This window comes from Aulonocara stuartgranti (genome assembly GCF_965226115.1).
Source record: "Aulonocara stuartgranti genome assembly, chromosome: 4".
Taxonomy (NCBI): Eukaryota; Metazoa; Chordata; class Actinopteri; order Cichliformes; family Cichlidae; genus Aulonocara; species Aulonocara stuartgranti.
This window is the reverse complement of record NC_138942.1, coordinates 36,843,867-36,869,868: the sequence shown is the minus strand read 5'-3', so window position 1 is coordinate 36,869,868 and position 26,002 is coordinate 36,843,867. Positions and strand designations below refer to the sequence as shown.

Sequence of the window (26,002 nt, the reverse complement as noted above, 5' to 3'; positions counted from 1 at the left end):
AACCTTTGCCATTTCCCAGCATGCAAGGCACTCGTGGATGCAGGCACACCATTCAGTGCTGACGAGTATGTTGATGTCATTTTGAGGCTACAGGAGGAATTTGATCACAGATTTGCTGACTTCAAGACACACAGAGCCACCTTTCACATTTTTGCGGACCCCTTTGATGTGCAAGATGCCCCTTCTGTGCTTCAAATGGAGCTCATTGAGCTGCAGTGCAACTCTGAACTCAAAGCAAAGTTCAGGGAGGTGAGTGGAAAAGCAGACAAGCTTGGACAATTTTTGAGAGACTTGAGCCCTAGTTTCCCTCGGCTTTCCCGAATGTTCAAGCGGACCATGTGCCTTTTTGGTAGCACATACTTGTGCCAAAAGCTCTTCTCCACTTTGAACTTCAATAAGTCCAAGTACAGGTCCAGACTTACGGATGATCATCTTCAAGACATACTGAGGGTCGCAACTGCTTCCTCCCTCAGGCCAAATCTGGCTCGGCTATGCGAGAGGAAACGCTGCCAGGTCTCTAGCAGCAAGGAGTAGGCAAGAGAAGCCATGTTCAGAAGAACAGTTCATTTTCTACAGTGTTCCATTCATGTTCAGAAGAAGGTTATAGAACTGTTAATACAGACATTTCAATCTAAATACAGCAGATATAGAAGACTGAAAGATACACACAAGTTCACTGACTAAAAATATCTTATTATTATTTTATTTATGTATTACTGATTGATTTTTTTTCTTATTAATTCTTAATTTGTTTATTCATTTTTCATATTTTGTGTTAAAAAATAAAAATAAAGAGATTTGAGAAGATTGGAATTTTTTAACCATGCCTTTCTTGTGGAAAACCTAATGCGGCCCAGCCTCACCCAGACTCTGCCTGCAGCGGCCCCCAGCTAAATTGAGTTTGAGACCTCTGTCCTACACCATAAATCAGTAAGAGAGGGTACGACCTCTCTCATGGCCCCAAGTGGTGTGTGCATGCCAGAGCACTCTGGAAAGCACACAGAGTCTTTACAGACTACTCAGGATCAAACCTCTATCATTATGCAATCGATTATAAAATTAAGCATATATGAGTAAATATTTCTAAGCATAAATGACAATCAACAATATAAACCTTACAGCTGGTTTTAATAACAGAATTCATTTGTTTCTCAAACGAGAAAGAGCTATCGAGAAACACTCCTAAATCTTTAGTTCTTAACTTTTCCAGTGGGCCAAGGTCAACATTATCTGCTAATGCTAAATAGGCTGCCATTATTAACTAATGCTAATTTGACATGAATTAGCATTATGCACTAATGCTAACACTTACTTTTTTTTAAAAATGTGAGTAGCTAATGCTAACACTATTTCCCTTAACTTTATAACAATGTGAACGGCTAATGCTAACACTCTTTTTCCTAGCATTATAACATCTGAGCTGCTAATGCTAAGTAGGCTGCCATTAGCACCTACGTCTAATTTAAAGCAAATACGCATTAGAACCTAATGCTCATATCGTTTTCCTTTGCTTTATAACAATGTGAGCAGCTACTGCTAAATAGCATTAGCTAATAACAGCAGTCTAATTTAATGCAAGTTAGCCTCATTTGCATTACAACGATGTGAGGAGTTAACGCCAAGTATGCTGCCATTAGTGGCTAATTCTAATTAGGGGTGAATAAATATTACCAGCTAATGCTAATATCGTATTCTCTTCCCTTTTAACAATGTGAGCAGCTAGTGCTAGGTAGGCTGATGCTAGCAGCTAATGGTAAAGCTAATTTAATGTGAATTAGCATCACATTAGTGAGGAGTTAATGCTAAGTAGACTGCCATTAGCAGGTAATGCTAATTTTAGGTGAATAGGAATTGGCAGATAATGCTAATACCATATTTTCTTGCTTTATAACAATGTGACCAGCTAATGCTATGTAGGTTGCCGTTATTAGCTAATACTAATTTGAGGTGAATTAGCATTATCCCCTTATGCTAACAATGTTTTTTCTTACTTTTTAACAATACAAGTAGCTAATGTGAACACTTTTTTTTTTATTGAATTCAAATTTTTCCCTTGCGATGTGAAGAGTTAATGCTAAATAGGATGCCATTAGTGGCTAATTCTAATTTTAGATGAGAAAGCATTAGAAGCTAATGCTAATACCATATTTTCTTGCTTTATATCAATATTAGTAGGTAATGCTAAGTACGTAGCCATTATTAGCTAATTTAGGTGAATTAGCATTATCCACTAATGCTAACACTGTTTTTGCCAACTCTTTTCCCTTGCATTATAACAATATGAGCAGCTAATGCTAAGAAGGCTGCCATTATTAGGTAATGCTAATTATTATGTGTGTTAGCATTATCCGCTGCTGCTAGCAATGTTTTATCTTACCTTTTAACAATATCAGCAGCTAATGCTAACACTACTTTAATTTCAGTTAAACCTACTTAGCATTAATTAACTTCATTTAGCATTAAGAAGTTTTTGCTATAGGCTACCATTAGTGGCTAATGCTAATTTTAGGTAAATAGAAATTGGCAGCTAATGCTAATACCATATTTTCTTGCCTTATAACAATGTGACCAGCTAATGCTAAGCAGGTGCCATTATTAGCTAATACTAATTTGAGATGAATTAGCATTATCCGCTTATGCTAACAATGTTTTTTCTTACTTTTTAACAATACGCCATTAGTGGCTAATTCTAATTTTAGATGAAAAAGGATTAACAGCTAATGCTCATACTGTTTGCTTTGTAAGAATGACAGCAGCTAATGATACGAAGTCTACCGTTATTAACTAATGCTAATTTGATGAGAATTAGCATTATCCGATAATGGTAACACTGTTTTTGCCAACTCTTTTCCCTTGCATTATAAAAATATGAGCAGCTAATGCTAAGAAGGCTGCCATTATTAGGTAATGCTAATTATTATGTGTGTTAGCATTATCCGCTGCTGCTAGCAATGTTTTATCTTACCTTTTAACAATATCAGCAGCTAATGCTAACACTACTTTAATTTCAGTTAAACCTACTTAGCATTAATTAACTTCATTTAGCATTAAGAAGTTTTTGCTATAGGCTACCATTAGTGGCTAATGCTAATTTTAGGTAAATAGAAATTGGCAGCTAATGCTAATACCATATTTTCTTGCCTTATAACAATGTGACCAGCTAATGCTAAGCAGGTGCCATTATTAGCTAATACTAATTTGAGATGAATTAGCATTATCCGCTTATGCTAACAATGTTTTTTCTTACTTTTTAACAATACGCCATTAGTGGCTAATTCTAATTTTAGATGAAAAAGGATTAACAGCTAATGCTCATACTGTTTGCTTTGTAAGAATGACAGCAGCTAATGATACGAAGTCTACCGTTATTAACTAATGCTAATTTGATGAGAATTAGCATTATCCGATAATGGTAACACTGTTTTTGCCAACTCTTTTCCCTTGCATTATAAAAATATGAGCAGCTAATGCTAAGAAGGCTGCCATTATTAGGTAATGCTAATTATTATGTGTGTTAGCATTATCCGCTGCTGCTAGCAATGTTTTATCTTACCTTTTAACAATATCAGCAGCTAATGCTAACACTACTTTAATTTCAGTTAAACCTACTTAGCATTAATTAACTTCATTTAGCATTAAGAAGTTTTTGCTATAGGCTACCATTAGTGGCTAATGCTAATTTTAGGTAAATAGAAATTGGCAGCTAATGCTAATACCATATTTTCTTGCCTTATAACAATGTGACCAGCTAATGCTAAGCAGGTGCCATTATTAGCTAATACTAATTTGAGATGAATTAGCATTATCCGCTTATGCTAACAATGTTTTTTCTTACTTTTTAACAATACGCCATTAGTGGCTAATTCTAATTTTAGATGAAAAAGGATTAACAGCTAATGCTCATACTGTTTGCTTTGTAAGAATGACAGCAGCTAATGATACGAAGTCTACCGTTATTAACTAATGCTAATTTGATGAGAATTAGCATTATCCGATAATGGTAACTCTTTTCCCCTGCATTATAACAATGTCAGGAGTTAATGCTAAGTAGACTGCCATTAGGGGCTAACTCTAATTAGGGGTGAATAATTATTAGCAGCTAATACTAATACCGTTTTCTCTTTTTCGTTATAACAACTTGAGCAGCTAATGCTAATTTGATGCGAATTAGCATTATATTAGTGAGCAGTTAATGCTAAGTAGGCTGCCATTATTAACTAATACTACGTTGACGTGAATTAGCATTATGCGCTACTGCTAATACCGTTTTCTCTTTCCTTATAACAATATGAGCAGTTAATGCTAATTTGATGTAAATTAGCATTATATTAGTGAGGAGTTAATGCTAAGTAGGCTGCCATTAGCAGCTAAAGGTAATTTGAGGTGAATAAGCACTAGTAGCTAATGCCAATACCCTTTTCTCTTGTGTTATAATGATGTGAAACGTTAATATTGTTCTCAAACAACAGAATGAGAATGAAATATTGATTCTAACAGGGCCCGTAAACAGCATTAGCTTAGCAGCATTAGCTTATCAGAGTCTCCATCATGGTCACACAAATCCTTAGCGGAGCAAAGTGGCCTACTTAGCAATAGCTGCTGTAGAAAGCAAAGGGAAAACAGTATTAGCATTAGCTGCTAAATGTGCACTTGAGAACAAATCTATTGTGAATTCAGCCGTGAATGTAGTGTTTCCAGTAAGCTTCCATTTCCAAATGTTAGCTGCTCCTGTCTGCCTCTTTGTCACACACACAGACTGAAATGATTCACAGCCTTGTTTCATCCTTCTGTCAGTGTCACTGACTGTCACTGTGACTGTGGACATACAGCATGGGAAACACACACATGGCTGATACTTGTATCTAAAGTTACAAAATGTCTCTGTCCAAATATTACCTAACTGTAAGTCTACTTTTAATGAAACTCTCAACATGACTTATCAGTTATCATTAATGTTCCTGCAAACAGACTCCTTGAAGACCCCCTACATAAATATCCATGTACTATCCAGCTAGACTAGTGTGTCTGTCCCTGAAAATATTCCTGCATGTGTGATTGTTCATGTCTCATCTGCAGGAAACAAACAGGAAGTGAGTGAAAGACACAGGAAATGATTCCAGCTCTTCCTCCTATATCAGACATTCTCTCCATACCTGAGAGTGTCCAGTCTCCAGCCTGGATCCTTCAGTCCAGCCGACAGAAGCTTCATTCCTGAGAGACCTGGATGATTGTAGCTCAGGTCCAGCTCTCTCAGATGGGAGGGGTTGGAGGTCAGAGCTGAGGCCAGAGAAGTACAGCCTTCCTCTGTGATCAGACAGCCTGACAGACTGCAGACACACAAAACAACAATCCATCTGTTATCCATCTCTATAGCAGCATAACTAAGTGATGGTTCAGGGTCACCTGATCCAGCTCTAACTATAAGTTTTATCAAAAAGGAAAGTTTGAAGCTGATCGTCAAAGTAGAGAGGGTGTCTGTCTCCTGAACTCAAACTGGGAGCTGCTTCCACACCCAGTCCAACATAGCCAGGCTTTCTTTGCTGCTTTGACAAAACCTCAAATCCCAGTCAGAGATGGTGAGCATCATCACAGTGATGATCATTTCTCTGTTAACCCAGGCTTTCTGCTTCAGGATCTGTGCACGCTCACAGAACAAGGAGACCTTTAAACATCATTTCACTAAATGGATGGACTGAGCTCAGCCTACAGATGAACTGGATAAATAAAGATTTGACCTCAGTGTGCTCAGTGTTCCTGTCTATTCCTAACATATTCCTAACATGATAGCTGCACTTTAGAGCTCTAAAACTGGAACTGACACATATTTAAACTCCACATGTTACTCAGTACATTCAGTTCTGACACTCGCCCACAGTCCAACAAAGGAAACATGGAGATCACATCAGTTTGTCACCAAAGTCTAATTATTCCAGAGGGCAGTGTTGATACAACTAAAGTTATTTTTAAGCAAAGTTGAGTTTTTTATTGTCGCAGTACTTCATGTCTGAAGTATCACTTAAATGCATTACACGCTGTTGATGGCAGCAAACAAACCACCCAAACAAACAGAGGTGGGAGGCTTGGGCAGACTACGTAGGATCAGCTTGTGGGAGGAGTCAGGATAAAACCAAAGAAAGACAAGCTAACAAACACCACAGTGAAGTGAGTAGCTACAAACTGCAGGCTGATTAGTGTTGTTGAAGAAGTCGGTCTGAGGAACGTTCTTAGGATCAACAAATGACGGCATGTATGAGCCTCCCTCAAGACGCACCATCACAAGAAGAACACATGAGCTGTAGAAAAAGGAGAGACTACGACAGCCACAGCGTTACAACGTGCACCAGCTGTTGGTCTCTCTGGAGACTACTGGGCGTGGCTGGGTAACCATGGTTACTTGGGAGTTACAGTACATGATATTAATGAAGAGTGGGAGCTGCGTTCTATAGCAAACAATTTGTTATGAGGTAATCAGCTGATCTTAGTTTAACCGGAAGCCCTTCACAATAATTGCAATGCCTTTATTTTGTACAACTACCATCAGTTCGTCTGTACTGATGGTAACTTAAAGTCACACTAATGTCGTTTAGTTTCTATAGTTTATGTAGTGGAAGTATACTACAGTACCCTGATCACTGATAGGACAGATTTATGTAGATATACACCTTTGTGTTTAACATTACTGCATTATAGTACTGTGATCTTTGTCCTTATATATGGCTATATTAGCTATACTGATGTACGTACATATAACTGGATATGTAACTTATCTATTCATCTTATTTGTCATGTATTTGTATTGTGTACTTCCTTTTTGTAAGAAACCACACACATGATCACAGCCGCAAGAATCAATCAGTGAAAGAATAAAGTGTCTCAAACCAAACCTTAAGCTCTTTATTCCACATGCTGGGATCATTTGGCCTTCAGTGGTGTTCTGGCTGACACACCGGAGTGACCAGAGTGCTAAAGAGTGAATCGGACACACCAGTGTCATCTCTGATATCTCCACTACATTTAATCGTCCTTCAGCTTGTGGCTGCCGTTAGCTGGTCTGCTAGTTAGCTGATTTGCTATTTAGCCGGTGTGCTAGTTAGCTGGTGTGCTAGTTAGCCGGTTCGCTAGTCAGCTGGTGTGCTGACCAGCGAACCAGTAGGTTACAAGATGAGCTTGTCTGTCTGATGAGCCAGCTCTCTCTGTCTTGGTCATTTTGTCCTTGGGCAAAACCTAACCTACCACTACAACTGTAGCTTACCTCCACCAGTGTGTGAATGTGAGAGTGAATGAATACAGGGAGTGCAGAATTATTAGGCAAATGAGTATTTTGTCCACATCATCCTCTTCATGCATGTTGTCTGACTCCAAGCTGTATAGGCTCGAAAGCCTACTACCAATTAAGCATATTAGGTGATGTGCATCTCTGTAATGAGAAGGGGTGTGGTCTAATGACATCAACACCCTATATCAGGTGTGCATAATTATTAGGTAACGTCCTTTCCTTTGGCAAAATGGGTCAAAAGAAGGACTTGACAGGCTCAGAAAAGTCAAAAATAGTGAGATATCTTGCAGAGGGATGCAGCAGTCTCAAAATTGCAAAGCTTCTGAAGCGTGATCATCGAACAATCAAGCGTTTCATTCAAAATAGTCAACAGGGTCGCAAGAAGCGTGTGGAAAAACCAAGGCGCAAAATAACTGCCCATGAACTGAGAAAAGTCAAGCGTGCAGCTGCCAAGATGCCACTTGCCACCAGTTTGGCCATATTTCAGAGCTGCAACATCACTGGAGTGCCCAAAAGCACAAGGTGTGCAATACTCAGAGACATGGCCAAGGTAAGAAAGGCTGAAAGACGACCACCACTGAACAAGACACACAAGCTGAAACGTCAAGACTGGGCCAAGAAATATCTCAAGACTGGTTTTTCTAAGGTTTTATGGACTGATGAAACGAGAGTGAGTCTTGATGGGCCAGATGGATGGGCCCGTGGCTGGATTGGTAAAGGGAAGAGAGCTCCAGTCCCACTCAGACGCCAGCAAGGTGGAGGTGGAGTACTGGTTTGGGCTGGTATCATCAAAGATGAGCTTGTGGGGCCTTTTCGGGTTGAGGATGGAGTCAAGCTCAACTCCCAGTCCTACTGCCAGTTTCTGGAAGACACCTTCTTCAAGCAGTGGTACAGGAAGAAGTCTGCATCCTTCAAGAAGAACATGATTTTCATGCAGGACAATGCTCCATCACACGTGTCCAAGTACTCCACAGCGTGGCTGGCAAGAAAGGGTATAAAAGAAGAAAAACTAATGACATGGCCTCCTTGTTCACCTGATCTGAACCCCATTGAGAACCTGTGGTCCATCATCAAATGTGAGATTTACAAGGAGGGAAAACAGTACACCTCTCTGAACAGTGTCTGGGAGGCTGTGGTTGCTGCTGCACGCAATGTTGATGGTGAACAGATCAAAACACTGACAGAATCCATGGATGGCAGGCTTTTGAGTGTCCTTGCAAAGAAAGGTGGCTATATTGGTCGCTGATTTGTTTTTGTTTTGTTTTTGAATGTCAGAAATGTATATTTGTGAATGTGGAGATGTTATATTGGTGTCACTGGTAAAAAGAAATAATTGAAATGGGTATATATTTGTTTTTTGTTAAGTTGCCTAATAATTATGCACAGTAATAGTCACCTGCACACACAGATATCCCCCTAAAATAGCTCAAACTAAAAACAAACTAAAAACTACTTCCAAAAACATTCAGCTTTGATATTAATGAGTTTTTTGGGTTCATTGAGAACATGGTTGTTGTTCAATAATAAATTTATTCCTCAAAAATACAACTTGCCTAATAATTCTGCACTCCCTGTAGTGGGATTGTAAAGGGTCTTTGAGGGTCTCGAAAAGCGCTATATAAATGCAATCCATTATTATTATTAAGAGCATCTTTAGGCCTGACTGTGCTCATCCTTCCTCCAACCTCTCCTTACCAAAGATAACAACTACATCAGTATTAGCTCAATAACAATTTCTGCAATTCAATTGTGGACATTCATTTTTAAACCTTGTGTAAAATGATAAAACCTCAAAGTCTGAGCATTATTCTTTGTGCAAACAGCTCTTGCAGGTTCCCCCGGACTTAGGTTATTTTTATTATTTAATTACTTTCCTTTAAGCAGCTGTTCAGGCTACTAAACTCATCCCAGAAATAACAAGTGACACCATTAATAGTAGAGGTGGGAATCACCATACAACTCGCGATACGATATTATCACAATACTTAACGCACGATACGATATTATTGCGATTTTTTAAAATATTTTGCGATATTTAAATTCTGCACATAAAGGTAAACTTTATCAATATTCATTTTATCTAATATCAAAGTCTCACACTCAGTCTTTCTCTCATTTCAGTTTTATTGTTGACAAACTGAACGGTTTGTATTACAGTCTAGTCCAACTTAACTGAATGCAACCATCTGGTACAATTATAGCTATTCTGAACTATGCAATTTATGAAAACTATGCAGCCCCTTCAGCAACTGAAGAATTTGAAAGTAAATTTAAAAAAATATATAATTTTACATTAAATAAAAAAGTTTCAAACTTAATTAAAATTAAACATGTCTTAAATTAAAATAAGTAAACTGTCATGTTTATTGCTGCCAAAAAAAAAGTTAAACACATTTGGACAGTGAAGGAATGTCAGGATTGTTGCTCAGAAAAAGGATCAACATGCTCTGACTCCAGAGCATGTTGACTTCAGAGAAAAAATTGTTTGTAACAAAATATCGATTTCTGCTGTCCCTGTATCGATACATTATTAGCAAACAAAATATCACGATACTACACAGTATCGATTTTTTCCCCCACCCCTAATTAATAGTGGAGCTAACTTTAACAGGTGAAACTGATTTGACCTATAAGGCTACTGCAGTTACTTCTTATCAGGTTTAGTAGGGAAGACATCTGGATGAGGTAGTTAGTAGTATGTAGTTAGTACCGGGCGACTCCCCTCCCCCACATCGGCACCAGAACCCTGTATTATCTACAGGGTAAGACTGCCTGTTTTATCAAACTATGGCCATTACTACTGTGATCATTTGCAGCCCAGTGTGCCGCTCTCTCTGCTGGGATGAACCACTGGAGCTCACCCAGTCATCCCTTTCTTTCTCTCAAGAAGAAGTGAAATAAATATATTTATTATGTTACGAGTCTAATATTCTTTAAATCAAACTGTAATGAATAAATCAAGCAAGAAGATTTGGTGGCTCCACGTGTTGTAGAAGAAAAGATAAACATCTCATTTTGAGAAATCAGCCTTTAAAATTAAGTACTGTGAATAAAAAACAAACAGCGAGCCAATCAGCAGTCGCCAATATCCTCCTAATTTCATTCACAAAGAAATCAAATATATATATATTATGGGCCCAAAGGAGCCTAAATCTTTAAATTAGGCAGTACATGAAGTATTTTTTTTAAATAAACAAAGACATGACTATAACAACTTTTAGTAATTCAGAGTCCAATTATCCACTCAAATGTGAATAAAAGTTCACTTGACAGCTGTAAAAGTTACCTGTTTATACAATAATATAAATCACATTTCAAATGATCATCTGTGGAAAAGTTTGAATCCTGACCTGAGAGTTTCCACTTCACACTGTGAACTCTTTAGTCCAGCGGACAGAAGCTTCACTCCTGAATCCTGCAGGTCAGAGTTACTCAGGTCCAGCTCTCTCAGACTGGAGGACTGGGAGCTGAGGACTGAGGACAGAGCTTCACAGCTTCTCTCTGACAGGTTACAGCCACTCAGTCTGAAAAATAAAAGACAATCTATAAAACAAGTACTCATGTAGAGTTTGTTAATACATTTCACAACATTAAATGTTGACTTTCTATTTTTAAAGGAAACATAAAGATACTAAGATACAACATCATATGTATGAACTTTAATTAATAATTCTAAAAACTAAATGTTTTCTGATCTGACCTCAGAGTATTCAGTTTACAGTTTAAACGTTGTAGTCCAGCAGACAGAAGCTTCACTCCTGAATCCTGCAGATTTCTGAAACTCAGGTCCAGCTCTGTCAGACTAGAGGACTGCGAGCTGAGAACTGAGGACAGAGCTTCACAGTTTTCCTCTGAGAGTTCACAGATGTTAAGTCTGAAGATAAAAACATGAATAAAGATTGTTGTTAAAGTGTAATCAAGGTGCAATAGCTTATTGTCTTGTGCTGAGCAGGTTAGTAAAACTTCTGTTTAACTTTGAAATAAAATAAAAATGCTATGAAACAAGGATAACTGGATAAAGATATAAACAAAAACAAACATCAAACACATAAACAAACAGAACTAAACATAATACAAATTGATCTGACCTCAGAACATTCAGTTTGGCATGTGGACTCTCCACTGCAGCAGACAGAAGCTTTACTGCTGAAGCCTTCAGGCTGTTGGTACTCAGGTCCAGCTCTCTCAGACTACAGGACTGGGAGCTGACCACTGACAACAAATTTTCACAGCCTTCCTCTGAGACGTTACAGCTGCTCAGTCTGTGAGAGAAAGGGAAAAAACCACAACAAAAAAAACAAACAATATATGTGATCAAATTAAATTTGTTTATATGTTGAACCCTTTTTTTAAAAAATTTATTTAAACCTATGAGACTATGAGTGCTACCAGTCCAGTGCACATGATTGGTACCTTGATGGTACCTTGCTCAGGGGTACCACAAGGTAGCTATTCGGTGGATTCGACCCCTGACCTTATGATCATGGGGCGACCACTCTGCCTACTGAGCTAATAATTCTGTGTACACTGTCATACAATATTAACTAAAACAATTATTTTAGAAAATTTTAGTAATTCAATAATCATGCTCATTACCTGTGTATTGTGAATAACACTTGATTTTAAACACTAGCTGTATAAAACTCTTCCTGTTAAAGGTGTGTATAAAGGAGATGAGCTGAAATGCAGACTTCATGGAGAATGTTTGCTGTCAGCATATATCAAAGACAAAGCAGAGATCCATCCAGTCTCTTCCACTAAGCCCACAGAGGGACAGACAACCACTCTCACTCACACCTGCATGAAGTTTAGATCACCAGGTAACCTAACTGCATGTCTGTGGACAGTGGGAAGAAACTGTAGAGGACCCAGAGTGAACCCACTGTAATTCTGTGATAACACTGGTTATGGAAGCCTTACAGTTACATATGGTTACTGATAAGAAACACGACCTTAGAGGCAATTTCAGTAATGAAGACCGAGTTTCTCCCTCCATACAGGATGAAAACATGACAGCACAGCAGAGATTTATATTTAAAAAGGGAGGGTGTGCACTGAAAGTGAGATACAAACTTGAACTTAAATTATGAACATCAGAAAAAGATGTAGGTGAAGTCTGGCAGGTGAAGTTTGTGCTTTAGAATAAAACAACCAAACTCCTGGAGTTGGAGACAAGTGAACAAGCTGAGGATAATAAACCTGTCAGAGGGGCTGAAGCATCAGAGCTCATGTTCTTATAGGCTGGGTCTGGATTGTCCTTTGATAAGAGTTACAGAACAAAGTGTGTTTTAGAAATGCTGGAGTGAAACATTAAAACTACCATATATTTACCGAGTGACTGATGATCATTTAATTTACTATTTTAAAAAAATGTTACAGTGCTCTTTGAACTCAGCATTTCTGATTTATTTCCCATGATTTTAACAATGAAGCGATGACAACATGTTTACTCACAGAGCTTTGTTGGAGGCTTTGACCACTGGCAGCAGCCTCAGAAGAGCCTCCTCTGAAGCAGAGTATTTCTGCAGGTCAAACACATCCAGATCTTCTTCTGATGACAGTAAGATGAAGGTCAGAGCTGACCACTGAGCAGGAGACAGTTTATCTGTGGAGAGACTTCCTGATCTCAGGGACTGTTGGATCTCCTCCACTAGAGAACGATCATCCAGTTCATTCAGACAGTGGATCAGATTGATGCTTTTCTCTGCAGACAGATTCTCACTGAGCTTCTTCTTGATGTACTGGACTGTTTCCTGATTGGTCAGTGAGCTACTTCCTGTCTGTGTCATCAGGGCTCGTAGGAGAGTCTGATTGGTCTGCAGGGAAAGACCCAGGAGGAAGCGGAGGAACAAGTCCAGGTGTCCATTTGGACTCTGTAAGGCCTTGTTCACAGCACTCTGGTAGAAGTGTTTCTTTGCAGATTCTTCTGTTTCAGACTTCTTGGATGTTGTTTGTTGTTGTTCCAGCAGATTGAGTCCAGAGTTGATGAAGGTCAGATGGACATGAAGAGCAGCCAGCAACTCCTGAACACTCAGATGGATGAAGCAGAACACCTTGTCCTGGTACAGTCCTCTCTCCTCTTTAAAGATCTGTGTGAACACTCCTGAGTACACTGAGGCTGCTCTGATATCGATGCCACACTCTGTCAGGTCTGATTCATAGAAGATCAGGTTTCCTTTCTGCAGCTGATCAAAAGCCAGTTTTCCCAGAGACTCCATCATCTTCCTGCTCTCTGGACTCCAGTGTGGATCTGTCTCAGCTCCTCCATCATACTTGACCTTCTTCACTTTGGCCTGAACCACCAGGAAGTGGATGTACATCTCAGTCAGGGTCTTGGGCAGCTGTCCTCCCTCTCTGGTTTCCAGCACATCCTCCAGAACTGTAGCAGTGATCCAGCAGAAGACTGGGATGTGACACATGATGTGGAGGCTTCGTGAAGTCTTGATGTGGGAGATGATCCTGCTGGCCTGCTTCTTATCTCTGAATCTCTTCCTGAAGTACTCCTCCTTCTGTGGGTCAGTGAACCCTCTGACCTCTGTCACCATGCCAACACAGTCAGGAGGGATCTGATTGGCTGCTGCAGGTCGTGTGGTTATCCAGAGGCGAGCAGAGGGAAGCAGTTTCCCCCTGATGAGGTTTATCAGCAGCACATCCACTGAGGTGGACTTTCTAGGGTCAGTTAGGATTGTAGTTTTGTGGAAGTCCAGAGGAAGTCGACACTCATCCAGACCATCAAAGATGAACACAACCTGGAAGTCTTCAAAGCTGCAGATTCCTGCTTCTTTGGTTTCAGTAAAGAAGTGATGAACAAGTCCCACCAAGCTGAACTTTTCCTCTTTCAGCACATTCAGCTCTCTGAAAGTGAATGGAAATATGAACTGGATGTCCTGGTTGGCTTTGTCTTCAGCCCAGTCCAGGCTGTATTTCTGTGTTAAGACTGTTTTCCCAATGCCAGCCACTCCCTTTGTCAGCACTGTTCTGATTGGTTCATCTCTTCCAGGTGAGGCTTTAAAGATGTCTTCTTGTCTGATGGTTGTTTCTGGTCTGTCTGGTTTCCTGGATGCTGTTTCAATCTGTCTGACCTCATGTTCATCATTGACCTCTGCAGTCCCTCCCTCTGTGATGTAGAGCTCTGTGTAGATCTGATTCAGGAGGGTTGGGTTTCCTGCTTTAGCGATGCCCTCAAACACACACTGGAACTTCTTCTTCAGGGTGGATTTAAGGTTACGATGACAAACAGCAGCTGGAAGTTCTGAATAATAATAATAAAAATACAACTTTAACAATCATATTTTACAAAATGCTGATGACAATTTCTGACCCACTGAGAAATGACTGAACACACTGGTGTCACAAGTGTCTCATTTATCCAGCAGCTTAAATCTTTAGATAAATCCTCTTACTGCTCTGCAGACGGTCAGCCAGCTCCTCCTGCTTCATTCTCCTCAGGAAGTCCACTGTGATCTTCACAAATGCCTCTCTGCTGTTTCTCCTCTGCTCATCATCCTCCCTCTGAAACTCCAAGCACTGGGGCTTATTTGGATTCAGAGCCTTCTGGATCTTCTTCAGCTCGTTCTTCACAAACGTGATGATGTTGTCCTCCAGCAGCTGGAACAGAATATTTATGAATGACCCACCACTCTGAACTTTAGTCCACACAACATCCACTTCTTTACGATCAAGGGGCATATCATCCGCGAACTCTTTACCAATTATAGGTTTGACTTTATCTGATTAACTGAGACTTTGTCCACAACTCCATGATCCCAAAACGTTGATGCTGTTCATATGAATGCAGCGATTTCAGTGGGAGAAACATTTCACTGGTGTTCAGAGCTGAACTACCAACAGGTTGATGATCAAAGCCAGAAACTTGGAGATGTTTCAGGTGACTGAGTTGATCGTACAGACAACTGGTCTTAAAGGTTCACTCTGTTTACACATACAGATCAGTATTTAAGGTTTGACTCTCATCATCCACTGGGGCACAAACTGGGCGTCATCAGGACGCTACAACACAGAACAAACACCATCCCCACAGACACAGCAGCCAGCGAAGCAGAAGAACTTCACATCAAGAAGGTCCTGAGTAAATGTGAACGCTGGTTTGAGGGCGGAGTCAAGGAGGCCATTTATGTGAAAAGGAAAGACCATCTCTGAATGGAGGAGGGGCCTAAGGGTACAACTGTCACCATCTTACATGCTGTGATTGCAGCCATTCCCCAGCTCTCTGTGAACTGGACTCATGACCATTGATCAACAACCATTGATCAATGGTCCTGACAATATGCGTACCAATGATCAATGAACTGACCTCCCAGCCCATTGTTCCTTCAGTGGGCTGGTTTCAGTCATACAAATGTCCTGTTTATGAGATTGAAACCTGCAGTCAGCTGAGACTGAAGAAGTCACCTGATGATGATGAAACGTTTCTCCCACTGAAAACATCCAGATGAACAGAATCAAGCTTTTTGGGATTTACGTACCTGGATGATTGAGCATCAAGACACAACTCTGTGACTTTTCTCAGATGAATCAATCCTCTCCTCCAGCTTTGTTTACATCTACCAGCCCTGTGGCGCTGCCCAGGGACAATAATCTATGTGAGAGGTGGAAAGTCATACAGGTGTCTGCTCCTGCCTTCAGTTATTTTATCTACTGTGTGTCAACTGGCTGAACCTCCTCCAACTGTCTACTGTCTCCCTAAACTCAACAATGACTTAGTGATCTATCCATTCTCTGACCAAAGACATCCTGCTGCAGGAGGTTAACATAGCAGCCAATGATGATCCCACTCACTGTGAACAACACATTTGGACCTGATTTGCTGCTCTGGTTTACACGTGAACTTCCACTGCTGCTGTCACCAACTTGAGAGGCTCTACAGAAAAACTGGACTTGTCCATAAAAATCATAAACTACATTACAAGGACAGCATTGCTCAATCAACTCTAATTACTACTGACATGTTATCTCTTCTAACTAAGGTACAGACACTCAAACTTGCTGCTTTCAGTGAGAAGTCAAATGTCTGAATATGAGCTGGAAGCCGCTGAGAGTCCTCCTCCTTCCCGTGGGGTTTACTTTCTCTACTACTTTCAATATAAACACGCCCCTTTCATGCACCTGCAGAGGGCCACCAGCAGATGGAGCTGTCTTAAACAAATCCACTTGGATAGTTAGCTGTAGATGATTTTCTCAGTATGATTGTAGGACTTTGAGTTATTCTTTAGATTTATTTAAACTCTTATATTGTGCACAAGTGTTGAGCGACCCATAATTTCTCTGTACTTTTCATAAGAGCAGCCAGACTTTCAGCTAGTTTTTCTTTTTTAAGAGATCAAAGTTATTGAAGAAACAGTTATTCAGCTTCATTCCCACTGATCTCGACTACAAACTGTTTCACTTTGGTTTCTGTTTAAAGCCTCGATGTTTAAAACGTTTCCCTGTGATCACATTTGCACCGTCTGATTTCAAAGTTTGTTTTCTTTTGGTCATTTAGTCCACAGAGTCCTTGGTGTTCTGAAAGGGACCTATAAATAAATGCATTATTATTAATAATAAAGTAGTTGTTGTACATGTACAGACCATAAATATGGAGTCCAGCTGTGTTTGATGCTGCTGGGCAGACTGACCACTGGGAACCTCTGAGCTCTGCTGCTCCACTCTGTGGAGGAACCATGAAGGATTAGATCAACACAGGATAAAGATCCAGGAGTTTCTGCTCAAATAACTTCATCTGAATCAAGTCTGTCAAGTTTTAAACTCTCAGATTGTGAACATATCAGTAATTTTCAGTCTGTTTTCATGGACGTCCTTTCAGTGGTGATGTCAGGGATGATTTTGAAGAAGCTCATCAAACTGAACCATCAGCAGATCACTGCTCCAAAACCAGAACATGATCCGAGTCTCCCTCCACCACCAGAACACCAGCTTTACTAACGTGGTAGATCAGTGTAGTACAGATCAATAACTGATGAGTCATTTGATCAAAATCACTGAGTGCTTCACGTCTGACCCTCTGATGCTTCTGTAGACATTTTGCATATTTAATGAATGTCTGACAGTTTTACATTCATTCTATGAACACAGTGGAAATGTTGTGTTATAGTCTCCATGTTGTTTCCAGCATCATAAATTCTTAAGTTCAGAAAATTAGATTCTTTCTTCACAGCTGAAAAACAACAACATTTATTCTCTATTGAAATCTGCATCGTCCACTCCAAAGGTCACAATCTGAAGGTAACATCTGGTTTTGTTCCCTGTGGTTAACTCTGAGCATCAGTATGGTGGGATTTATCCACTACATCCACACCACTGTGGTTCAGTGTTGTCCTGATGGAGTAACAGCAGCCAGTATGATCCAGGCTTTAGCTGCTGGGTCTCTGTGTGACCTCTCAGACTGTTTAACAGATCAGACACAAAGAGAATCAGAGCAGCTCTGTTCTTTAAAGACAAACATGAACCCACTCAGGTCACACTTTCCCCACAGATATGAGCATCACTGTCCTCAAACAGCAAATGACCAAGTCGAACATTTGGATCTTTTCTCTTTCATTGTTTTCTTTTTAATGAATCTTTGTAACAATCTGAGGATGTTTCAGGTCATATTTATCCAGGAAACACAAACATGTAAAGGAGTCATCACAGCTCTCTGACCTCGTTGCTCCAGGTTCACCACTGAAGTGTGGATTTAGCTCTTTGGACCAGTCACTCCTCACAGACGGACAGCTGGACCCTGCAGACTGTGACCTCTGACCTCTGCAGACACAAACATGATTGAAGCAGCTGTGATCACACAGACTGCAGATAATGCAGCTGTTTCCTGTCAGTAACATCCTCTTAGATTAGAGTTCAGCTTTTTACAGGAAAACTGGACAAAACTGATTTTTGTTACAAACTCATTTTCATTTCCTCTCAGCTCACAAACACAGTCAGACAATCAACCAGAGTCAACACTGATTATAATGTCAGTGCAGAATTATTTCTGTTACTCAGTGAGTTCAGCTCTCTGACCTCGTTGCTCCAGGTTCACCACTGAAGTCTGGATTTTGACCTTTGGACCGGTCACTCCTCACAGACGGACAGCTGGACCCTGCAGACTCTGCTCTGTCCTCCTCTTCCTCCATCATCGTCTTCAGTCAGTCTGAGAGGTAAACCACAAACACTCAGTGAGTTCACATTAACAGGAGGAACTGAGTTACAGTCGCTGACCTCTGACCTGTCATGTGACCATGAAACCAGGTCAATATGTCTGTAGGTTCAGTCATCCAGGTCATGTGATCTAAGGAGCTTGGAGAGAAAAGAGACGTCTTTAAGTTTCTGGAAGACGTTTCATCCGAGAAGCTTCTTCAGCTCTAAAACCAAACGGTGGAGAGTCCCAGATATTTAAACCTGAGAGGGAAAGAAAGCATGTCGCTGACCCACCACTGATGTTATTTCAAGGAGGAAACTGAGAGCCTTTGCACCAGGAGCACAAACATCAGCTCCAGCAATGATCCACTGATGTGTTTTTATTCCATGTATGAATGTTGTTATTGACAGAGATGACGTTTGTGTGTCAGTGATGCAGTGACTGTTGTTGTTACCTGTACAGGCTGGTTAGACTCTATGAAACAGATCATACAGATCTCTGCATGTTAGAAGAGACTATTAAAGGTCATGAATGAGACAAAGGCAGGGAGGCGTCCTTTACAGCTAAACAGCAGAGTGAGAGAACAGCCAGCACCTCTACATTTATCACATTATACAGCACATGTATGATACTGACAGGGATGAGAAGAATTTAGTGATTCTGATCCCATCATTGATATTACTTATTGATTCTCAGTAGCTCTGCTCTGACAGTCACCACCATCACTGAGCAGCATATCAAAGACATTTGTGCACATTAACTGCATGTTGTGGCTCAAATGTTTGTGCATGTTGGAGGCATTTCCTCTTTGTTGTGATCAGTGTTGGTCATTACTCAAAACAGTCATTATTACACATATTACACAGAACACTTTGATTAAAAGTAATGGAGTACGTTACTTCATTACTCCTCATAACATTACTTTGATGTTACTGTGTGAAATGAACAAATGAGCATGTAACAACATAAAGCTGAGGTACAGCCCCACACACCAACACAGATCCTGATGAGGTCACGTGATGTTTCTCTGAGTGTTTATGAACACAAATCAAAGATGAAACAGCACAAAGACACTTCAAAGTGATTCTACTGTAGAAACATGAACAGGTAGAAACCTGCAGCCTGACTGCTCATCACTTTGTTACCTGTTCAAGTTCAGCAGCAGCAGCTCACTTTATCACGGTGCTGGTCTGGGGTCAGTGTTTACTCAGCTTTAACCTCACTCTGGGTTCTTGGCTAGCCTAGCTTTAGCTTAGCGTTAGCTGAACGTTAGCTTAGTGTTAGCATGCTGTGTGCTAGCTTAGCGTCAGAGCTCTGCAGGTGTCTCGTGTGTAAATATTAATCACAGTGACAGTAAAGGAGGTAAAGGGCTGTGACGTCATCACGTACGCTGCGTCCTCTGTGGGCTCTGAGTGAACTCAAAGTACAAACTACAAGTACACAAACACGAACGTAGCTCAGAGTGGCGGACACACTCGGCCTCGTTGGTCCAGCTGTGAGTCCGTTACCGTGAACTATGGAGCGGCAGATTTGTGCTGAACTAAGCTGCACACAGCTGATGTTAGCCAGGAAACATTACACACTGACTTTAATGGAGAGACCGGAAATACAAACACACACAGTTTGTTGTGTGAAGAAATCAAACACGAGCTGAACAAACAGTAAAGTTCCTAAAGACAAACTGTTAAAGGAGGAAACAAAGCAAACTTACAGTTTCTTCACACACCAACAACAAGCTCCACTCCACACCTGGACACTAAACACGGACACACAGGTGAGCTGCTTCCTGGAAGGAGGCGGGACTCCACCTGAAACTCAGCACAGGTGGGAGGGGCTCAGCTCTGTGTGTGCTGATGTGTTAACTTTAAAAATATGCCGTCTGACTGCTCAGACTAAGTCAGAGTAAAGTTCACATGCTGACGTGTGGAGACATTTAGTATTTAGTATTTATTTATTTATTGTCATTGTCAAGAACAATGAAATTGCGTTTGGGGCTTCCATACAACCCAAAAAAAAGAAGAAAATAATAAATACCCCTTAAAACCCAAGTGTACATATTTAACCCAGTGTGACTCCAATGCAATAAGACAATCCTTAGCAATAATGTTCGTAGAAATTCAGACAAAGACCTGAGAAACATGACAAAATACAACAATGCAACCCATTCAATATTATTGTACTGTGAGATATGATATCAGATATGATAGTTATCTATTTAAGAAAGAGGGGGGGGGGGCAGGAGGGGGAAGAGAATAAAGATATGATGCACCAATGCAGACCAGTTCATTGCTATTAAGAAGTTGGATATGGTTATTGTCCGTGAGAGGGGGGCAGAGAGTTCAGGAGCCTCACAGCCTGTGGATACAGGCTGTTGGCCAGTCTGGATGTTCTGGCCTGTATAGACCTGTACCTTCTCCCTGAGGGCAGCAGATGGAAAAGGTGGCGCGCAGGGTGATGTTGGTCCCGCAGGATACTGTGCACCCTCCTCAGACAGCGAGTGGGGAAGATATTACTGATCTCTGGCAGACTTGTTCCAATAATTCTGCCAGCTTCTTTCACCACCCGCTGGAGTGCTTGCTGATCGGCCTTGGTGCAGCTGGGGAACCACACTAGAAATCCATACGTCAGAACGCTGCTGATGGCACAGTTGTAGAAGTTCAACATCAGAGATCTGGGAATGTGTGCGCTCCGCAGTCTCCTCAGGTAGTAGAGGCGCTGTTGGGCCTTCCGTACAACTGAGGTGATATGGTTGCCCCAGGACAGGTCCTCGGTCACAGTTACCCCCAAGAATTTAAAACTGCTCACCCTCTCCACCGCCTCACTGCCAATGAAGAGAGGCAGATGGTTGTTATGGCCCCTCTTCCGGAAATCTACAATGATCTCCTTGGTCTTTTTGGTGTTTAAGACCAAGTTATTGTCGTGGCACCATGACTCTAGTTGTTGCACCTCTGTCCTATAGTTTGTCTCATCATTGTTGGATATAAGTCCGAGCACTGTAGTGTCATCTGCAAACTTAACAATGAGATTGGACGCGCAGGAGGAAATACAGTCATGGGTGAAGAGAGTGTATAGCAGAGGGCTCAGAACACACCCCTGAGGGGCACCGGTGTTGACCACAAGGGTGGAAGAGGTGTTCTTACCCACTCTGACACTCTGTCTACGGTTAGTGAGGAAGTCCACAATCCAGTTGCACAGAGAGGAGTTAAGTCCCAGTTGGTGGAGTTTGGGACGGAGTTTGTATGGCCGGATGGTATTAAAAGCCGAGCTGTAGTCTACAAAGAGGAGCCGTGCATAGGTGTTCCTGTGTTCCAAGTGCTTCAGTAATGTGTGCAGCACTGTGGCGATCGCATCCTCGGTTGACCGGTTCTCCCTGTATGCAAACTGGTGCGAGTCCAGGGATGGTGGAAAAGCAGCTCTGATGAAACCTTGTTGTAGCTGCAGGTGTGAACACACTGATCCCAGATCAGCTCTGCTGTATTTGTAACATGAACATTTCTGCTGCAAAGCTTCAAATGTTCAGCATGTTTCTCTGTTTCCAGTCTATAGATCCAGTCACACTTTCTACCTTCACCTGTGCAGTAAAGACTGAGAGCAGAGCTGAAAGCAAGCGTCCAATCAGTGAGCAGCATCAACACCTGAGCTTCATTCAGACTCTGTTATTGAAGATGTTGTTGGTACAAAGTTCATCTGCTGCTCACATGAATCCATGAAAGATTTATTTCACTGAATGTTTCTTCAAAGCTCATTTCAACCTGTTGAAGTCATGAATGAAAGTGCAGACTGAGAGTGGATCACATGATGTTTGAGGTGTGTCATGTGACATGTTCAGTATTGTCACACATGTCTAGATTGTCCCTGATATCATAACTGCTCAAACACTGATGATTATATTTGAAGAATTATTCCTGATGGCAGCAAAGTTTGAATGGAGCTCTCTGTCTGTGCTGATTTGTCGCCCTCTGGAGGTCAAAGCACAAACTGCATGATGTCACTGTAACCACCACAGTGACAGGAAGTGTTTTTATGACTGAAACACTGAAATGATGCTAACGGCTGTCGTTAGGCTCACTGACAGCAGTGCTGATGTGTTCATGTCAAACACTGGCTCAGGTCAGACTCCTTCATCCTTCTCCAGCGTGAGGCCGCCCTCAGACCCACAGGAGCTCTGACCTTTGACCTCCTGACCCTAACCATTTTAGTCTTGTTGCATCTGCAAATCCATCCAAACTGTAGCCGAGCAAAAGAAGCTGGAAGTTGTTCTATGAATGATGTTGTTGAAGGAGCTTGGAAAGAAAAGCGTCTGGACTTCTTTAAGTTGCTTGAAGAGGGACATGGACGTCTTAACGCCCACTTACATCCTGGGACATTTGATCACAGGAAATCACATGATGGGGTGGGGCTAGATCTCACAATGGGTTCACCCAAAACCTTGGCTGATTGAGACCCACACCCGTTCTCACACCGTGGCTCGTGTGATTAGGTAGAGGATCAACAGGGGCTCCGTGTCCCTGAATTTAAACTGAATCTAAACACACCGTGCACAATGCCAAGTTAGATAATGGTTAAAAGAACAAGATAAGAATAAATAAAAAGATAAAATAAGGATAAGAAATAACTTAAAAAAATAAAATAAAAAGATAAATAACTGCAAATAAGTACAAATAAGTAACTGAAGACACGTGTGGTCTGCAGATGTCGATGTACATGGATGTACATGGAGTTTAATGTGCAAAATGAACTTAGTGTGCAAAGTGACCTGATGTGCAAACTGCAGTTTGAGGTCGGTCAGCTGTTCAGGAGTCTGATAGCAGTGGGGAAGATGGAGTTGTTGAGTCTGGATGTTCTACATTTCACACTTCTGAACCTTCGTCTCGAGGGCAGAGGTGTGTCTCTCCTCTGGACTCTGTGATGGTAGCTGCTCTGCAGAGAGGGCAGCGGGGTCCTGATGATCTTCTCCACAGTTGTTATCACTCTCTGCAGGCGTTTGCGGTTTGCAGTAGTGCTGCCGTACCATGCAGTGATGCAGCTGTCAGGCTGCTCTCCACAGTGCAGCTGTAGAACCTGCTGAGGATCTTGGCCAACATACCAAATTTCCTCAGCCTCCTCAGGAAATACAGCAGCTGCTGAGCCTTCTTGACCAGCTGTGTGAGTTTGAGTCCCTCACTGACTCAAACTCCTTCAGTGACACTTGCAGCCTTGCAGATTAGTTTGCTGATCCTGATGCATCTCTGGAGCTGATGCTGTCCCCCAGCAGACAACAACAACATAGATGCTCTCACTAGTCCACTTTACCCTCTAATCACATCTCTGACATCTGCAGGTTGCTCCATAGAGACTCTTGTGCAACGCCAGGTGTTTGTGTTTGTGTTTGTCTGTAGGTACACATTAGATATGACCATAGACGCACACACACAAGTGAACACAGCAGCACAGATGGTTTCCACCTGCTTCCCTCTTTCTTCACACAACTGTGAGGATGATGAAGAGGTTTCAGGACGAGGTGGTCAGCAAGCACAGGATAAAGCAGGGCCATGAAACTCTCTGGTGCAGCAGATGTTTAATCAGACTCAGCTTTAGGCTTCTTTTCCCACCTGGCAGCAAAGTAACAGCTTCACTAATGTGAACAGTCACAATGTTAAACGTTTCTATATCTTCATATATTTTTATCTGTTGATGCTGCAGAATAAAGTCTGTTAACAGAGTGCAGGATGTGTAGAGCAGGTCCAGCTCTCCCTTTACTGTGTCCACTTTCATCAGCCCCTGTGAAGTGACACAGAGTGCATGTGTGTCTGTCAGCTGTTGTTTGTTGTGAAGGATGGAACAAATGAACACACACTTTTAGAGAAATCTGAAAAAGCAACACGTGCTTGGGCTCCTTCTGTGCTCGTCTTCATTAATGCTGATCTTTCTTTCCTGTTTGTTCTTTGGCACAAGCTTCAGTCTTTTCTCCCAGGGCTCCTTCACACTTAGAAACACACCTACATTCATTTATACACAAACATCATGAAACAAAGGCTTTGTAAAAGAGGACACGAGATCCTCTCTGAACAGCACATTCATATCAAACACAGGACTGAACAGGATATACTGAGTCTGTGCTGTTTTCATTGTTACTTGCTGAGTATTTTTCCAGTGTTTGAAATGTGACTCAAGTCTGATTCTTCTACTGTGTGTGAACTCTAAGCAGCTGCATTAAACAGCTGCTTTTCAAACCAGGCTCAATCCTATGACTCTGTGAATGTAAACTTTTGTCACCTGCATGAATAACAATCCTTGATCTAGTCAGGACTGCAGTGCTCCTGTGATCCCAGCTTATAGATGGAGGCTAGCATGAGAGGCTCAGCAGCTAAAGCAGCACACCTGGGTCTCCCAGCCTATTAAAAGCAGCCCTTTGCTTCACCTGCTTCACTAAACATTATTATTATTATTTAAGCAGAGTGGTGTGATTCATGTAGGCATTGCTGTGTGACAGGAGGACTTTTCTTGAAACAGCTCGTGTGACGTGAGCTGACGTAAAAACAGTGATGTTAGCTTGATTCTCTTGGCTAAAACTATTTTAAAAAGAGGGTCAATCATGCAAATCTGCCAATAGAAGCCAAAGTTACAGCCCCTCAGAGTTTAAAGAGAAAAGGCCCGTTTCCAACACTCGGTTGTGCAAAGGGAAACAGGCCCAAAGTGCCTGAGTGTGTGGGTAATTCTTCAAATAATATTCAAAAGCAAACATTTTTAAGCATGTAAATAAAATTCAATCATTTCTGCTCTTCAATACCTAAGAAATGAAAACTGGCAGATGGTCCCAAAATGTGAAACGCCTGGCTATCTGTGCATTTAGTGCTGTAAGTTTTCACTGTTTACCTTCAGAAGCATAAATCTCTGCACAGATAATGTTCATATGTGGATTCCTGGTTTTCTGCAGTTAATTGTGACCCAAAGCGTATTTTTAAAGTGGTTCCAGGCAATAAAGCCTAAAAATAAATACATCTACTTCCTTTTTCTGTGTTCCAGCCTCAGTGACTCTGACACAGTGCTGTAATATTTACACCTCTGATGAAAACAGAGTTTGTAGTTGCAGAGAAATACTCGACTCATTTTGGGCATTTACGAGCAGGAACCTCAGAAAGCCCCTCGCTGCTTCACTGGTTAAGAAGCAAAGCAAACATTAGTTCACAGTGATGTTAATTAAGGCCCAAAGTTTAGGAACGAACGTCAGCACTTCACTAATGAATGTAATGCTGATTCATGTGCTTGTTTTGTAATGTGCATGTTGTGCGTTGCTATTTCCCATATTCTTTGGCACTGATAGATGAAGAGTCTCAGGCAGGACCGAGGCTGCCAGCTGCTGACAGTGAGCAGGGAGAGAGCAGCAGAAGCTGGGCAAGAGCAGGGCACCTTCAGCCCCCTTCATCAGTCAGAAATCATTTGGGTGTCTGTGTGAAATGTCTGATTTTTAAAATCTTTTTGTAGACATATTTATTAAATGTTTAACAATTATATAGAAGAAAGACAATGTAAAGAACAAAACATGACAAAACCAAAATGAGTTGAAGTTATGAACTGTTTCTGAGAGACAAATAACACCAGGATCCTTTTTG

General features: G+C 41.2%; 1 protein-coding gene across 1 annotated transcript in view; it reads right to left on the bottom strand.

The window, feature by feature from the left end:
* The window catches only part of LOC309704947 (protein NLRC3-like), a 146,302-nt gene that overhangs the window by 11,355 nt on the left and 108,945 nt on the right, over positions 1-26,002 (bottom strand). The window lies entirely within an intron of this gene.